This window comes from Neltuma alba, unplaced genomic scaffold, assembly GCF_004799145.2.
Source record: "Neltuma alba isolate B1F8T4 unplaced genomic scaffold, ASM479914v2 tig00011352_pilon, whole genome shotgun sequence".
Taxonomy (NCBI): Eukaryota; Viridiplantae; Streptophyta; class Magnoliopsida; order Fabales; family Fabaceae; genus Neltuma; species Neltuma alba.
Genome location: NW_021636052.1, coordinates 207,989 through 228,289, shown reverse-complemented (window position 1 = coordinate 228,289; position 20,301 = coordinate 207,989).

The window sequence follows — 20,301 nt, the reverse complement described above, 5'->3', positions numbered from 1 at the left end:
AATTTTAAGTTGTAATTTTGTGAGACAGTTTAGTTCTAGATTGTCATCTTTATGCTTGGACTGGATTGATATTTGGATTTTATTTGTGTTGAGACCCTTGTTGGAATTTATGTTTAGAACCTTTGCATTGTTAATTGAATTTACAATTGAGTTTTCATTATGAGTTTAATTATCAATATGGTTTGAATTGCAAAATTTGGGTTCTTTTGCCTCTTAATTGTTTAATTAAGTTGGTTAATTGTCTAATTGTTTAATTGGATAATTTCAAACATGATTTCCAGAATTAATTTGAGTTGTTTTCATTGGTTTTTAATAAGCTTAATTAATCAACCTTATACTGTTACGAGTTCTCTAATAGTTTAAGGGTTTTTGAAGTTGAGGGTTTCCTTTATTTCAAGTAGGTAATTAAGTTTATTAGTTCCACTCTCTTATCACCTCCCTTTGGTCTAATTAACTGATTAAGGTTATGAAGGTTAAATCCATGCGAATTCTAAGTTGTCTCCCCTACCTTACCAAAGAGAACTTCTCAATTTTTACTTGTTAATTTTCTTTGTTCTTTACTCAATTTTCTTCATTTATCATTTTAATTTTGTTTTCTAAAAAAAAAACCCCCCCAAAAATTGCGTTGCATTCGTTTATGTTTAATTTAATTTTCATATAGATTTTAGGACATTTGCATTTTCCATTTATAATTAAAATTTTGCATTTTAGTTTAGGTCCAATTTATTGTATTTTTTTATTACCTGAATTTTCACCTAAAGAAACCCATAAATTGCTCCTTGGAAGTAATGACCTAGGTCGATCCTGAACTACAAATTAATTGGGACCTAGTTTAATTGAGTGCTTTAACAACAAAAGCATCATCAGTAAACCCCCCAAAAATGATTTTGATAATGATTTGATCATCATTTGAATAATGATTTATGAGTAAATAATTAGGTTTTTGTTAATCATTATATAATAATATTAATAATTAATATTGTATTTATTAAGAAGTGATTAATCAAAATATGTAATGATTAGGTTTTAAAAAATTAATAATAAATAATGATTAAAATGACATGACCAAAAAATAAAAAATTGATTTACCTTATAAATAATGGCTTCTAGTATCACATCTTGTTCTCCTCCACATACGTTGTGGTGATTATTGCATATTCAATTCTTTAGTTTGATCAAGTATCTCATTTGCTTACATAGTTGGCATATTTAAATCAAACTAAGGGGATTCAACTAAAAAATTTTATTGCTAACGGGTAGCAAATGTTTCATTTGATAGATTACCTTCCTCAAAAGTAAGTGTTATAATCATCAATAAATAATGAATGTTCATCAAATAAGGACATGGATGATTGAAATTAAGGAATATTAGGTGAGTTGAAATACGATAATGTCAATATTGATAGCATGTCATGAAAGCCAAACTGAGTTGGAGTGGAACAGGTGGAAGGGTATGATGATGAGGCAGGCATGTAATGAGAATGATTTAAATTTTAGGGTTCTCGTTTTCTTATATTTTCATTTACAATTACAATTGGTGGTTCAGCAAAGAAATAACCGTCATATCATTTACTCAGTCCATTTTGGAGAATTTGTAGACAAAGCAACTCAACTATTAGTGGCACTGACTGAGGATTCATTTTAAAACATTGTCCTCTAATTATGAATAAGATGTTATGCTGATCTCGTGAACATCCTAATTTTTATTCATATGATTTAAATATATTTGGAAAAAAACTATTTCATAATAAATGAGATTTTACCATGTAATTACTTGAGTAAAGAGGATTTACCTAAAAAGTGATTTATTGAAATTAGGATTATAAGGAAAAAAATTTTTTTTTCTTAAATCCTACTCTCTCAATTATCACATTGAGTTATTATGTGTAATATACTCCTAACTATACCATACTTTGCCGGATATCCCCCATCTTTTCCTCTTCCAAGCTTCAGAGTTTATTTTTGTTAAATAAAACAACTCCTGATCACAAAATTTTTTTTATTGAAAATTATCATACTCAACTAGATCTACCTGATGGATATAATATTATGATAATCAAAGAAAATTTTGGGATTTAGATATGAAGTAAGTATTGAGTTTTGAGAATAGATGGCCATAAGAATTTAGAGATAAATAAATAGTTAATTTCAATTGGTTTTGCATTTGTCTATTTGTTGCTTTTAGAATTAAAATTAAATTTTAATTGAAAATATTTTATTCAAGATATATGTAATAATTATAACAATTAAATTTGAGTTAAATAATTTATTTGGGTTGTTTGACATACTATTGAGATTTTAATAGGTTTAGAATGTTAAAAATATTGAGCATATATTATTAGAGAATTTTTGAAGCTTGAAAATTACTTATAAATTTAGAATTGTATACAATTAAATAAAATAAAATTTGAGGTTAATATGTGGTTCAAATGAATTATTTGGAGTGAGGAAAAATTTCAAATGAAATTAGAATAAATAATTGAGAATTTTAATTTGGAATTAGTAAAGTTTTATATAATTAAGTTATTTATTTTTATATACTATCTTTGTCCTCAATATAAGAGCTAGTTGACTAATTTGAGTAGATTAAGAAAATAAGTTAAGCTAGTTATTTGTAATAAATAGGTGTTGTATTTCCTAAAATATCCTTGTTAATCAAGTTTATTAGTTAGAACTATCATTATTAGGAGCACTATCTTGGGAAAAATGAATAAATATATATGAGAGACAAAGTAGATTGGGATCTTAGAACCAAAATAAAAGTCAAACAAGGTATTATATTAAGGACCGGAAGTAGTATTACATTGTAAGTACATTATTATGCAGATTATTTTGCACCTCGGAGTTTATAATTCGCACTCTTATTTTTAAAGCATGTAAAGTTAAGCTTAGAATTGAGGTAACCAGGGTTAACTTATTTTATTTTATCAAATTAATTTGTAAAAGTATGTCTATGAATAAAGTATATATTTTCTTACATGATAAATTTTGGTGAAGTAGGAAGTATGTTGATTTAATTATGCATAAGTTGTGTTTTATTGGGAATTATGTTTTCTTGTGGTGCTGAATTTGATACATTAATATTATGTTATTAAATAAAATGGAAATGTGTTGTACTTCGTTCGAAATTATATCGTCTCACTTTGAAGAACTATGATATTTTTAATTTATATTGTGACTATGCATAGGGTTTATATGTAGAGGTTGGAAGTGGATAATTGTTCTTGAAATCCACACGACATGCTTACATTACTGATCATACCGTTTGGCTTTTTGTTAGACCCTTTTAGTTCTTCTTTTTCTGTGGCCCGGAATTGAGATAGAGCTCTTAGGTAGATACCTCTTACATTATAATTCATGCTTGGGCAGTATTGGTGTAGGAGGGGGCTCTTTGACTTAATGTGAGTGGAGTGACCTTTGGCCAGGTTACTTAGCACATAAGGCCTACGTCCACATCAAGGAGTCAGAAGGAGGAGTCTGGTGATGTGAGGACATATTTCATTGTGTTGTTGCATATATGTACTTTTGTATGAATTAATGTTGTGGGTGGTAGGGCATACTTCTTTCATGTGGTTGTATTTATGAAAGCATAATTTATTACTTAAATTATATTTAAGCACTACTTTACTAACTTGTCATCCTACTTGTATACGTCCTAAATTAATACTTCGTTACTAGGACTTTATGTCTTATCCCATTATTAATTCATTATTTTCAGGAGAGCATTCTAACTCGACCTGGTATGAAGGGAAGTGACCAGAGGCATAAGTAACTACAACTTTTAGGCCTTTTATACATGATTGTAATGATTTATGCATATTGCTTATTTGTTTTGAACAACTGTAACTATGGGGTGTTGTTAGATTTGCTATAAGCCATAAAATATTTATGAATGTGATGATTGTGTATCTACAAATTTCATTTATTTTAGGTATCTTTAAGGACAATTTGATTTGGAAATATTGAGGATTATGTGCTATGTTTACTTGTGTTCAAAAAGTATATGACCAGTGGGCTAGGCTTGTCCCTTTTCTCTTGTGCCCTTAGTTTTCTATCTTTGTGAAATGGGTTTATGGGCGGTTATTGTGCCCTGAACATTTAAAGATCTTTGCTATTGAGTCGTGGGCTTTCTTTTATGCCTCAAACCCTATGCGATAAAGTAACAAAACTCTTTTCTACTATGATTCATTTCTTAAAATAATTAAATGACTTGTTTTATGATAAAATAATGTTTCTTCTCATCCAACCTTTTCCCAATAGTCAATGCGATTAGAGCATGTTGAATGAGAATTATTCATTAGCCTATATAACTCTTCTTCTATACCAGTTTGAGATAAATAAGACATTAGGTTGTAAAACTTTTTGTATAAAAGAAAATGATGATATTGACATGAAAAAATAGACAAAAAAAAACTTACCATGTAGCCAGTATCACTACTAGTATGTTGGATCTATCGTCTTGTATGTCATCAATACCATTTCATGTACTCAAATGCTTGATTAAATTCACCAAATGCTAGAGGAGTATTAACAATATCATATGGCCATCTATTCCATGCTTCAATGAAGTTTGAGTATTGTTAAATCCAATTTCTAGTCGTTCTGCCTTGTAGTTTTATTGTTTTGTAATTTCCCAAATGACAAAAAAAAAACTTACCATGTAGCTAGTATCACTACTAGTATGTTGGATCTATCGTCTTGTATGTCATCAATACCATTGCATGTCCTCAAATGCTTGATTAAATTCACCAAATGCTAGAGGAGTATTAACAATATCATATGGCCATTTATTCCATGCTTCAATGAAGTTTGAGTATTGTTAAATCCAATTTCTAGTCGTTCTGCCTTGTAGTTTTATTGTTTTGTAATTTCCCGAATGAACATGTGTGATAAGAATAGGTTGTTGATGATGCAATTACCTCAGTACATGATCAGGGTGATGTCGTTCTAGAACATGAAAACATGTTAAAGGAATCGAAGCAAGCCAAATTTCAAGTGTTGCCAAAAAGTACTCTCGAATCAAGTGGTGCATTTTAGAAGATCTACATGGGTGCCAAATTATCTCGTCGTTAGTGATTCTATCAAGAAAACTCCTCTATTGGTATAAGGACATGGCAGTTGAATGAGGTTTTTGTCCTATATTTTTTCATCTTGTATTAAAAAAAACGTAATGTTAAAATTTTAATAATAAGTTCTTATCAAATATTTGTCGGGTGAACTTGAAACCTAAGGGAGATGAGAGGGTAGATATCATATTTTGGACTTGGAGATACAGGTCATTACGATGCTAGCATAGGGAAGCGATCCTATGCCCATAAATATAACAATGATAAACACTCACCAATTCTATCTTCAATTAGATTAATGGCATTACATAATTCTTTGTACAAGTACGCCAAAATTGCTAATCACCAACTAAAATTTTGAATTTCTTCCAAATTATAAAGTAGCAGAAGGTGCATTAAATGCGCCCTTGTATCCAATCTATCTGGCATGATATATCTACCAATCAACTTGAGGATGTATGCATGAGTGAATTGTTGAACTGTACATTGTTCGCATTATTATGTGAGTGATTAAAACACTCTTCCAACCAACTCATAAGTACTGGTTATCCATGTATTCTATCTGTATGTGGTCTAATATCTGGAAACCATTCACAAACATCTAGCCAATTAAAATTAGTTTTTCTAATGACAGGCATTCTTGTAAAGGCTTAACTATGTAGCAACATCGTCTAATATTATTGTGCACTCTCTAAGTGTAGTATGAAATTTGTGAATCTTAGCCACCTCTCAATATGGGCAAAGCCAAAGTTCAATCATAATCAAATTACCCTACTTGAGCAACACCATAAAATTCGGCTAATCTAACGTATTCAAATATTTGACTGGATGGCTCAATCATTCAATTAGTGTACATGACTCGTCTAGTGTGTAGGATCCGAAAAATCTACAAAGAAAGATTTAAAAAAAAACATTAATATCAAAGCATAGAATTAATAATCATTACTCAAGATAATTTACTTACATTGTCATTCAATGCTTCTTGTTAAATATGTGGGGATTATAAATACAAAAAATAGTCATTCTCTCAGCCATTAAAAATTTATCTATTTGCAAATATACAAACAACCTCTTCCATGATCTATTTTACTTCCTAAATATTACATTATAATTATTAATCAAGAAAAAGTAAACTCTAAAACAAAATTAACTCCACCATATCATTACTTTTTAAATTCAATTATTTATTTATTTTATATAAGAGAATAGTAGAACTTATCATTTTCTAGAATTATAAAAATTAGGCTGTTCCTTTAATTAAGGAACTTATCTGACACTTCAAATATTTAATTAATACCCTATAACAAATATACATTATCCTTTCTATGATAACATTTTGAAATAAATATTATACATCAAATAAATTATACATTCTAATATATAAATATAAAATTAATAGTATAAATTAAATATTTTAAATATATTAAATAAATAATTTTTTATTCATTATTTCACATATTCCATGACAAATTCTAAGATAATTTAATTAGAAATTTCAAAATAATCTAGGTTGTTATAAGATGTACAAAGTCAAAGATTTAAATATAAAAAATAAAATATTATTTATATATTAATTATGATTTATCAAGATTTTACAATTTTAAAAATCGATTGTAAGATTTTAAAAATTCGTTAATTAATTTATTAAGTACTACTCTAGTTGAGCTAGTAATAAGTTTCAACTATATTTTTACAATTTACGATTATACTTCCTATTTTCTTAATTAAAAGTTATAATTTTGTACAATTTATTATAACTAATATTTTGATTTCTACAACTTAGTTTTTTAATTTTTACAAAATATTTAAGATTCACAAAACTTCTAAATTTATTATGGATTGATTTCTAATCATATCTTCAACTTCTTATAGCCGAATTTTTTAAATTTATTATTGAGTTATGTTAGCGTAATTATTTCCTCTCCCGTAATTTCATAACTTGGTGTTTTTACATCAAATTCTCCGATCCCAAGGTCCTTCCTCTTTCGAATTGATAGTTTTTTTTTTTGATATACTAAAAATTTAGGTGAGTTGGTTCGAATCGATAGTTAGGACCCGAACATGTTTGGGTGCACAAGTTTTCCGGAAACCAAAATTCACCCGAGAAGTAATTTTTCCTTGTACATGGGAATCTTGCCTCTCACCCAGTTTGGTGGGAACCCAATTTCTAGGGGATTGGTGAAAAAATCCTGAAGGCGTGGTTATCCCTTAAAGTATACACCATTGCTGTCTCCTTCTTCTCGAGGCGCTTCTCACTCTCCCTCTCCCCTCTTTCTTCCATTAACCATCCTGCCCCTGTACGTAATCATATTAAGTCAAAATTGTTCGGAGAATAGCATAATCGTATTATCGGTTGGGCCAGCCCAACCCTCGACGCTCTTGTCTTCGCCTCTATCAATTACATCTTCAATGAGTTTTTGGTTTATGCGCCTAACATTATATTTCGCCTGGTTTTGCTTTCACTTTGGAGGAGCTTGTGTTCGTTATAACCCATCTTTAGTTGGGTCTTTTAGTGGTATTCTCTGAAATTTCACGAGTTTGAAGGCTGGTTTTGCAAATGCTCCGTTTAGTAATGGGAAAAACAGGGATAAACAGAATTTAATGAAAGTTATCTTTGATAATGCAAGAAAATTCGAACTTATTTAGCGAATTCGAATTTGATAGGAGGAAATTCGAATTTGTTTGGTAAATTCAAATTTGATAAGAGGACATTTTGAATTTGTTTAAGGAGGAAATTCAAATTTGTTTAGGAAATTTGGTGACCAGCTCGTTTCAGTACCTTGAGACCCTGTTTGGTATGCGGCAGTGGAGGAGGTGTTACTGGGATTGGCATTGGGATTGCTTATTTTGTTGTGTTTGGTAGAAGGGCTTAAACAATCCTGGGACTACAGAGTACCACATTTCGTGGGATTAGCAGTCCCACATTTTGTGGGATTAGTCAGTACCACTCCACCCCCTGGTACTGGAAAATCAGTCCTGGGACTACATTCTTTTGGACTAACTTGCCCTTCACCCCACCATCTCTCATCTCATTTTCAACCCACCATCTTTCACCTCGCCCTCCGTGTCATCTCATCTCCATCCTCCATTATAGCCCACCCTTTACAACGCTTGCCTTTTCTTTTCAGTTTTCACACCATTTAAATAAAGGCATTATTGCCTCGATCCTTTTCAGTATTCCCCGTTATATATCTATTTTACTCAAATACACTTAAACAATTTTGTGATAAAATCCCACCGTCATTGCTTTTTCTATTTTAATTAAAGGTGATGAATTCGAGCGTACTTGAAGTGTTGAATGATCTCAAATTCAGATAGCCATGCGCGGAAGAAGTCTGATCACGGTGTTCGAGTCAGACTGTATGTTTCACAGCAAATGCACCGGAGGGATTTTTTTTTTTGGAACACAGAACGGAGGGAGGAGTGTGAAAACAAAATCAGGATACACACTGAACTGATCCCCCTTTGGTTTTCTAACTGTATGTTTTTGAATTAAAAGAAAACTACCTACTCCGTCCAACCATTCCCGCTTTTTTTTGGCAAAATATATGAAAAAGCAAAAATCACAGTTAGAGACCCATAAGTTTTGCTATTCACACTAGATCCCCAAATGTCAATGGGCCTGGGTCCAATCCACCAAGGGTGGACTAGCCCATTTTCTTACATCTCCCACTCACACTTGGTGGATTAGATGTCGTGGGTCTAGTCTTTTTATCTCCCCTCAATTTCATACTTAGTGGCTTGTCGTGACCGCGTGGCATGACGTCTTCACTTGGGTTCTTGTACTAGAAATCCTTTTTATAGGATCAACACAAGTCACCTTCTCCTTCGTGTAGCTTGAATTTTAATGTTATGCCTCAAATGTCCCAGATTTACTTATATACACTTTTTCACAGTAAATCTAATTCCTCTCGAGTCAATACTTGACTCAGATTACCTTTCTCTTATGTCTAGTGTCCACACTTACGACCACAAAATGTCATAAGGGACATGTCACAGACACTAACATAGATGTGTATATTATAGTCAATCTTCCTTTTGAAAGGTCTTGAAAGACACACAGCAGAAATTAACTTTAAAAATTTTCAATTCCTTGCCCAGATCTACCGATTGTGTTTAAGTCAAGTGGTAAGAGGTGTTACCTGTGGTATTCGAATCGATGGTGGCTCGGGGATTCCGACGTTTGGGATGCCTATGCTCTTCTTTTGATCGTGAGAAGTCGACGACTCAGATCGACTTCCTCTACCGGTATCCACACGAACAGCGTTCCAATCACGAACGACGTGCTAGTGCCTCTTGTCCTTCTAGGGTTTTTGAGAATCTGTCCTCACCGTCTCTCTATTGGCCGTTTCTTATCTGCAAACATTTTGCACCCTCACACGCCCAAAACCCTAGCTCCTAATATCAAATATATATAGGACGCTAAGGATATTGGATTTCAGAATTAATCCTAAATTAATTCCGAAATTAATACAATATCACATATTGCGTAATCTGATAAGAAATTAATTAAATAAATACAGTTTTTATATTAAATCCGTCCTACAGATTTAATTCACCTATTCATTTAATTCAAAATAAAGATATGACAGAATTATACTTGATTTATTCTAATAAATCAAATTTGAGATATTATACCTTATCAATAAAAAAATGATATAGATTTAATTTATCCTTATAAATCAAATCTTATAAATATCTCTTATATCATATAATATATATACGCGAATTTATATATATATATATATACACGTCCACCCTAGATTATTTATTGAATCTGGACATATCTTAGATTCAATGAATCTGGATATCATAATTCGTGTTGGGCTATTTTGTATGTGACCCTGTAGGCCCATATGAAGTTGACAGTGGGCCATTTACTATAATGACTCACAAGTCATAAGCGGTCTCTAGCAAGACATCACGACTACCCAAATTATATGAGGATCGATGAATGATGTAACCTTTCATACAACCATATCACATCCTTTTTGTCACACGATATTTTGGTCATGGATGAGGCATGGAGAACGTCATCCTCCTATTCCTGACCATTACTTTCTCGATCCCTGAGTAGTCTGAGCATAGAAATGGAACTACCTTTCCATTACAGTATGGCCATACATTTCTCAGACTCACTCATCGAGGGGCCCAGTAATATCTCTCTACGAATGTGAGGGACAAATTTCATCTTGACCATTCACATTCCTCTATATGAAAAACCACTAAACCTGAACATAGTCTTTATGATCACTCGGTCAAAAGTGACTTTTGACTAGGTCAAAGCTGAGCGTTTCTCATGTAGGAATCCATGATGATCTCAGGTCAAAGGGCATAGTGACATGGTTTGTATATGAGAAGAAGCTTATGACTTAACCCATGCAGCTCTCTCATAGCGGGTCGATCCAACACCTTGTACTCTTACATGTGCCTATGACTTTGATTTATATCTCTATACATCTTCAAAGTCATACTGGTCTTATTTCATCTCTGCTCCCACATAGATGATCGACCAGGGACATTTAGGATAAAATCATGAGTTATCCAAGGATAGTCATCACAGTAAACATGCAAATAATATGATAACATAATTAAGAAATTCATAAATCAACAATGTTCATTACACAATGATTGGTCCCTAGGGCACAATTTCCAACACCTTTCACCCAAATATCACTTTGAGATGAATTAGTCGCTTTCTTAGCATACTGCCTTAGATCGCATCAATCATGACCATAGGACACATGCCAAAGTAGCAGTCACTGAAACATATCTTCATGATATTGTCAAAGTCAAAGGACACCATCAGGAGGATAATTCCTCCCTAGGACTCGCACAGCAATGAAGCAGGGATCTTTCACTTGCTTCCCTTTTGCGATTTTCTCAGCACATGTGGTATGAAACACATGCTACGGTGTTACTCTTTTACTATAAGAGCGTATGTCGATTTGGACTTATCATTAACACCGTACAGACATAAGTCCAGACACACTCAGTATCTAAACCCAAGTTCTTCAACTCTGTTCATTGCTATGACGTCGACGTTGAAGAGTTTGTTATCTGGCTACAGGTATTATGGAAGTGGGATTCCAAACTTCAATCCACCTTTGTCAACGTGGATCTCATCTTGACTTGCTACACTTTAGTTAAGGCGACATAAAGTTTGTGTTTCTTTCCTACCATATCAGCATTCTTTGCTGCTTTACTAGTGAACACAAATGTCTCATCTTTGCTCACTCCACTGAGTGTCAAAGGTGATTGCCCGTGTGAGAGAGCCAACCTTTTTAACCTGTACGACATACTAGACATTGTATACTTTCGGACAGACACATAAAGTGATAACAGAAAAATATAATTTCATTAATGAGGTTTACAGATTACACTTTACGTATGCCAAGGGCTTACACATGTTCTTTAAAAACTTTTTCACATATTGGCTTTGTCAGAGGATTTGCTACCATACATTTGGTTGAAATGTATTATACAGTAACAATCTTTTGTGCTATATAATCTCTAACAAAATTATACTTGATATCAATGTGCTTGGTTTTGCTGTGATACTTAGGATCTTTAGTATAGGTTATGGCTGCAGTATTGTCATAGTATACCATCACTGGATTGGTACTCTTGTTTCCAAATCCAAGGTATTCTATAAATCTCTTCAGCCATAAAGCTTAAGGCACTGCTGCGGTGCATGCCACAAACTCAGCTTCCATTGAATGTAAGGCAATGCACGTTTGTTGAGCAAGAAGGTGTAACTTGAAGTTGACCTTCGTTCTTCTTCATCTCCGCCTATATCAGCATCGGAGTACCCAACAAGGCACAGGTCGCTTCCTTCGTAGCATAATGCATAATTAGAAGTGCCCTTTAAGTATCTCAAGATCCTTTTCATTGCTTTCCAATGCTTTTCACTGGGGTTAGACTGAAATTTGCTTACCAGTCCCACTGCATAACAAATGTTTGGTCTTGTACACATCATTGCTTACATCAGACTACCAACAGCACTAGCATATGGAACTCTTTCCATCTTCTTTTTGTCAGACTCGGTTTTGGGACGCTTATCAGGACTCAAGGCCACTCCAGTAGCAACCGGGGTACTCATGGGATTGCAGTCTTTCATGTTGAATCACTTAAGAATCTTGTTGATGTAATTCTCTTGTGAAAGAAAGAGGATTCGTTTTGAACGATTTCTTTGGATCTTAACTCCAAGTATATACTCTGCTTCACCCATATCTTTCATCTCAAAATTCGACGAAAGCCATTCTCTAATAGCCACTACTGAATCTAGACTATTTCCGACTAATAGTATATCGTCTACATATAAGGATAATATGACAAAATTACCCTCAAACTGCTTAATGTAGACGTAATGGTCTTCCTCTATCATCTGGAAGTCATATGAGGTTATTGCTTTGTGAAACCTCAAATACCACTGTCTGAATGATTGTTTCAATCTATAAATGGACCTTTTGAGCTTACAAACTTTATTTTCCTTTCCTTTTTCGATGAAACCTAATGGCTGCTCCATATAGATTTCTTCATCTAGATCACCATTTAGGAATGCGGTTTTTACATCCATCTGATGTAATTCTAGGTCTAAACTGTTTACTATTGCCAGAATAAGTCTAATAGAGTTGAAACGCACAATAGGTAAGAACGTATCTTCATAATCTATGCCTTCTTGTTGTGTGTACCCCTTTGCCACTAATTGAGCCTTGTATTTGTCAATTGATCCATCTACTTTTCTTTTAATCTTGAGAACCCACTTGTTCTCAATGGCTTTACGCCTTTTTGGAAGATCAACTAACACCCAAACTTTGTTCTTTTTCATTGAGTCCATTTCTTCTTCTATAACTTTCATCCATTCATCCTTGGCAGTACTTGACAAGGCTTCTTGTACAGAACGGGGCTCATCATCCCCTCCTGGAGTAACTAAGAAAGATTCACCTTCAATTTGAAAGTGTCTTTTAGGAATACTTTCCCTATTACTCCTTCTGACGGGAGCTATTTGCTTATCTTTCTTTCTTTGTTCAGGTCTTGGTGTTGACCTTTCTTTGCTCCTACTCAGATTGACACATCTAGATGATTCTAGTCTGTCAATTTGTTCTGCACTATCTTGTTCCTGTGTCTCATAAAGAGAAACAGTGTGGTCAACATCTCCTCTATTAGGAAATTCAGTCTCAATGAATGTTACATCCCTTGATTCTATTTCAGTCACCGTTCCATCTTCGTTTTCACCTATGAAAACGTATCCCTTTGATTGTCCAGAGTACCTTATAAAGATACATTTCTTTCCTCTAGGACCCAACTTCCCATGCTTATGAGAAGCGTTATGGATATACGCCGCTGACCCCCAGGGTCTTAAGATGCTTAGATTTGGTTTGCATTTTGTCTATAACTCGTAGGGTGTGGAAGTGACTAATTTTGAGGGTACACGGTTAAGTATGAAGGTCGCCGTTAACAAAGCATTACCCCAATACGAAATTGGCAGGTTTGCTTGAGCCATCATAGACCTAACCATGTCTAGAAGAGTTCTGTTTCTTCTTTCAGCAACTCCATTTTGTTGTGGAGTGCCAGGGATAGTCAGTTGTCTAATTATCCCTTTCTCTTCACAAAGCTGTTTAAACTGTTTAGATAAATATTCACAATCTCGATCAGTGTGTAATGCTTTAATTTTATTATCCATTTGATTCTCTACCTTATTTATGTATCGTCTAAAGCACTCAAGAGCTTCAGACTTATGCGAGATCAAATAGACATGACCATATCGTGAAAAATCATCAATAAAGGTAATAAAATACCAAGCTCCGTGTCTCACTCTCACACTCATTGGACCTCAGATATCAGAATGAATTAATTGCAATGGATTTTCAGCTCTTGTTCCCTTACCGAAAGGCTTTCTTGTTGCCTTACCAGCTAGACAATTCTCACATAGTGACATTTCCATATTGGGAATGGCACCTAACAATCCTTCTTTGGCTAATTTAATCATTCTATTTTGATTAATATGTCCTAGTCTAACATGCCAGGTGTTTATGTCAACATTATTCGAAGAAATAGCAAAGCATTCATTATTATTAAAATCACCAACAATATCCAAAACAAAGAACTTTTTAAACAAGAAAGCTGAACCATAAAGAACTGAGTTGCTTAAAATGTCTGCAACTTTACCATGAAAGTTTACATCAAACCTAAATTCTAAAAGGCATAACACAGAAACCAAGTTCCGCTAGATGTCGGGAGCATAAAGTACATCATGGAGTATCAAGGTCTTCCCACCACGCAAAGTAAATTTGTAGGTGCCCAACCTCGATCCTCGCTTTGTTCCCAATGTAAAGCCACTTGCTTTGGTACGGCAACCGACGGTACTCGATAAAGGATCCTTGATCCCTTGTTACATGGTCTGTGGAGCCTGAGTCTATAATCCAAGAAGAAGAAACAGGTTTTGTTAGAAAAACAGTACTAGAAACAAATGAAACATGTGAATTCACATCATCCACTAATACCTTTTCGCTCTCAGCCTGTTTTGAACAGTCACGTGCAAAATGGCCCATTCTCTGGTAGGCGAAGCATTTGACCTTCTTCAGGTCTAGCTTCTTCTTCCCACCTTTCTTTCCCTTCTTCTTGAATTGCTTCTTTCCTTTTTTGGGTTGAGAACCACCCTTCTTCCATTTCTTTTGGAACTTCTTGCCCTTCTTGGAATCGGGCCTTGATTGGGAAGTGCCAGCATCCTCAGTGTAATAAGCTTGTCCAGAGGTCTTGTAAGCCTCTAAACGTTCGTCCTCTAGCTCCAAGTGCTTGGCTACATCGTTAAAAGTAACAATGTTTTCCTAGCTAGCAGGGAGCGATCTGATAACAGCTTGCACTTGCTGCTCATCAGACAGGACATGTCCAGCTTCTTTAAGTTCTCTGATCATGTTGGCCATCTCTCTCAGATGCTTCATAGGATTGCTGCTCATCAGACAGGACATGTCTAGCTTCTTTAAGTTCTCTGATCATGTTGGCCATCTCTCTCAAATGCTTCATAGGATTGTTTGGCTTGAGTTTGTAGGTATCGAACTTAATCGTTAACCTCCTAAGTTTAGTGGTAGAAGTAGCACCAAACTTGTCCTTCAAAGCTATCCACATAGCTTGTGCAGTTTTGTGCCTTTCAAACTTGCACATTATGTCATTAGCCATGGCACTCAGAAGCGTGATTCTTGCTATGCTGTTTTTCTTCTTCCAAACTAAGTAAGCCTCTTGGTCTCTCCTATGTTGGGTCGTATTCCCAGCTTCAGGTTCGACCATTGTAGTGGTTAAAGGTTCAACGGCATCCTGTTCCTCCAAGTTGTATTGGACCTTTCGGTGCCATATGTCCCAGTTATCCCCGTTGAGCTTTTCCCCCTTATTAAGCTCAACAATTATGTTCTTGGTTGCCATTTTCAGTTCTGTGACAAATTTATCCCACATTATTCTACGTTCTCTCTAAAAGAGAGACGTACCATAGAACATTTAAGTTATATAGCACAGCAAAGTATACAATGTCTTGTACTTATATCATCCTTGGTCAGAAAGTAATGACACTGCAAGATCTATGATCAAAAGCATACGTTTGTACCTCCCATCACACAGATACAGGCAATAATCATTATGTCCTATCAAGAATTTTATATAAGCACTTCAAAAAATTGTGACTATTAGAAGTCTTATCTTCTAAAAGCTCCCACTTATAAAAAGCATACTTATATTATTCACAAATAATCATACAACAATAATTCAAGTAATTTCATTAAATGAAATAACACACTTAGTCTGTTTACAATGCATGAAACCACAAACTTAATATAATAAACGTCAATAAAGTGAATACAAATATTGCATCATTTGATATGAACATAAAGGTAATCAAGCATTGCTTTCCTCAGTTTCCTAAGTTTGTGTGTTTTGGTCATAAAGGATGATACTAAATCTATAGCCTAGATCCAGTAAAATTTCCTTATGGGTTTTCTTTTAGGTCTGCCTCTAACTTTTATTGCTCTTATGTACTCCATTATGACTTTAAGGTAGAATTTGGTATTCTTCTTATCGGTCATGTAATGGACGTAGCTAGCGAGCATGCCATTAATGCCTTTTATGTTTGTCAGTTTGGCTGCATCTCTTTCAGCTATACTCATAGCTAAAGCAGGGGTACATGATTGATTCACCTCTTCTCCTTCCTCAACTTCAGTTTCATTGGGAAGATCTAGTGAATCATTAAAGACCAAGTAAGGCTCGGTATGGAGGGGTTCAGTAGGGAATAAAGATTCCGACTTAGGTCTAGAATCCATTAACTCCTCCGGGTCTCCTTGAGGAACCTCTTCAGGGTCCTCATCCTCTGGTTCATATTCTGGAACTGCATCATCCATGTATGAGTATTCCAATAAACCATCTTTGATATTTTCAGTGCTACTAGAAGCCTCTTGCTTCATTTTTACCTAAAACAAAATAATTTAAATTATTTTGAATATTCTAGAATTTGTTTCCATAAAATACCAAAAAATACACTGAAAATACTCACAAACGGATCCTCAATTGTCTCAAAAATTTGCAAACTATATATCAAAATGAAGATATTGATTTTAGGGATTTTTAGAGACAAATCGCACCTCAAACGGACCTCCCATGTGCCTACATGTGCCCCTAAAAGAATAAATTCTGTGGAAAATGAAAAAAAATTTTCGCCCACTCGCGTTGTCGTACACGCGCCGTGATGCAGCCAGCCGCCAGTGACACGCACCATTCCAGCAGCCTCCAAGCACCACTACCAGTCAGGTGGTGGCGCCCACATGTCCAGATGGAATGCCACGTGGCGGCACGCACCACGTGGCAATTCTGGACCCAAAAAAAAGTTTTTTTTAAAATAAAAAATTTGTTTTTTAATCATTGAAATGAGTTTTTTTTTTTGTAATTGGGATGGACCGGGTTGGGGCGGGTCAACCCGATCCAGAGGCAGACCCAGGCTTGGATCCATTTTTTTTTTAAAATTCTATTGTTTTTTTTTTGCTTCGAGCTGGATCCTGCTCTCGGCCCAGATCCCTTTTTTTTTTTTTACAGGGTGCCAAAATGACGTCGTTTTGGCCCCTGGAGGTTGTCTTCAACCTCCAGCTGTGTTGATTGACCCGGCTTCTGCAACAGGGTTGGGTCCGACGGACCCGTCAGACCCGAAACCTTCACTCCTCCGTATCTTCGCCATCCGGTGTATGTTTTTCGCGTACTTTATATCATTTTCTTTGTTTTTTCGTCCTCTACACAATGGGATAGATTTTGAAGCCTAAAAACTTGATTTTAAGCAAACCCAAAGATAAACAAGGGAGACGGTCGAAAACGTTTTCGATGTTAAACAAATTCCATAGAGGCAGAGAGAAAATCTAGTATTTCTATTTATAAATATAAGTCAGATATTAATCATACTAAAAATAAATGAAAGGATTTGCATAGTATATTGAAGCAAATCACAGGATACTGAGAACTGAAAAACAGAAAAAAAAAAAAAAGAACATTGATATAAAACGCAGGCCACAGAATGACACCAACAAGAAATATAAACCTATGGTCTGATACCACTAATGAATTCGGGCATACCTGAAGTGTTGAATGATCTCAAATTCAGATAGCCACGTACGGAAGAAGTCTGACCACGGTGTTGGAGTCAGACTGTATGTTTCACAGCAAACGCACCAGAGGGATTTTTTTTTTGGAACACAGAATGGAGGGAGGAGTGTGAAAACAAAATCAGGATGCACACTGAACTGATCCCCCTTCGGTTTTCTAACTGCATGTTTTTGAATTAAAAGAAAACTACCTCGTCTGTCCAACTGTTCCCGCTTTTTTTGGCAAAATATATGAAAAAGCAAAAATCACAGTTAGAGACCTATAAGTTTTGCTATTCATACTGGAGCCCCAAATGTCGATGGGCTTGGGTCTAATCCACCAAGGGTGGACTGGCCTATTTTCTTACAAAAGGCAAAGACAAATGTTTGATTCATATAAGAGCATATTATTTAGGTGATATTGTAGATCTGAGTCTTCTTTTGGCAAGATTCAGACGGCCACAATGGCTGAGTATGGGTCTTAAAATGGCAAGAACCCACCTTTGCAGATTGTAGATCTGACCATACATTTGCAGTCCTGAGTCTCCTTCGACGAGCTATAGATCCAACCACCCACTATCACATCTATGGGTCTGTTTTTTCAGTCGGTGAGAATAGCAAGCTTCAACACCATCATTGGTTGTAAGACTAGGTTATTCAATGGAATGATCAATTTGAGAATTGAGTTAGGATAAGGATATCATTGTCTTTTCATCATTTATGATAGATTATGAAATAAAATTAATAAAACTATGTTCGTCAAATATTACTTCTTACCAAACGTAATTTTGAAACCCCATTCCCAATCCCAAACCCACTCCTACTCCTAATCCCAATCCTATTCCTAGTCCATTAAAACTCAGACCCACGTACCAAACAGAACCTAAGGGTTTAGCGAACAAAGTTAAGAAAACGTTTCTCTTGATTATAATGGATAACTTGTATTCCCATACATGCACACAAGGATATAGCTGGATAATCCAATTCTCAACAAAAGGTTCTGGTGTGGTTATGTTAATTCGGTTACCCCTTTAGAAATTAGATGATGAATGAGAGAAAGTGAGCTCGCAACGGGCAGGTTTAGTACTGCAGCTTGGGCACTTGTTTTTGGCTTCGTGATCCAGAATTTCTTTTCAAAGGAATGTGTGAAGAAGTGAAAAGCGAGAATGTTGTTTTAGGTAGAGAGTCAAATTTGACTCTGTATGACTGTATGTACTGCGAAATGGGAACTTGATTTTTATTTCGTTATTTAATTTTTATTTAATTGTTTTTATCAATTTAATATCTATAGTGATTTTCGCATTTATATAATTCACATTTATATATTCATTTAAATTATAATATATTTTTATTTATTTATTTTATTAAATTATTGAATTTTTTTAATAATATTATTATTCTATAAGGTGAAAAAGAATTTTTTTATTTAATAATATTATATTATTTAATTAAGGGTAATATGATAAAATTGTACAATTTTCCAATTCATTTTCGTTCAACCAAATATAAAATTTTCTACCAGCCGATTTTTCATTCTCGTGCTTGCCAAAAAAGATCTCGACTAGAAATTTTTCATTCCATTTCATTTCATTCTTTTCCATTCCTTTTCATTTCATTCTTTTCCATTCCTTTTCATTATGACCAATTCTTCCTACCAAACAGGTTTTGAAGAATAATAACCCACTAGAATTTGGACTGTTCACCATATAAAGTGACTATATAAAATTCTACTCATCATTTAACAAAGTACATATAAAAATTATAAAAGAAATTAATGAGAGTGTACCTTAATTATAACACCCTTCCTCCCATAATAACTTAAAAATGTACCATTCAAGAAAAACAAACTCAAAAGAATCCTACCAAAATAGAAAAGTTTGAAACCCAAATCGATAGAAAATAACAATGGTTAAAATAAAATTTTCTTAATGGACAAAATAAAAGAACTTTAAAAACAGGAATCAAGGTATAAAGTCTAGATAAATTTTGAATTATAAATTAGTATTGTAGGGTCATCATCTAAATCAAGTGTAGTTAAAAAAAACAAAAAGGCAAAATCAAAAGACACATCTTAAAGTCGTGGTAAAATTAAATATAAGTGAATCAAGTATGTACCAAATAAAAGGAGCATAACAGAGTCTTCAAGCTTACTCCTCACATAAAACGGTATCATAAACTCCTTAGTTCAACTACCAATGACATGTATATGTAGCAATTTTAGTGCATATAAGCATACTTGAAAGAATTTAGAGTATCTCATGAATTATTAAATAAATCACAAAGATAAACTCCTGTTATGATTTCATTTCACATATGTATATCTACAAACACATATACAACATGTTTAACAGAAATAAATAACAAAGAAAAATAATACATCTGCATTATTTTATTTTACCATTTTGTGGTCTCAATAATTTGTGTACTTGTATCAAGTCTAATAAACTAATATTCAATACGTGATATAGTCAATCATTACAAATATGCTTGCATCCACATGGAAAAACACTAAGTTCTCTAGTCTCTTTAAACTCACAAGTAGTTAAACAACAATTTCAACTAATAATAGTTCTTAGTGAAAGTTTGCAGAAGTTACCTATATACGAAAACATTTAAGATATAACTCA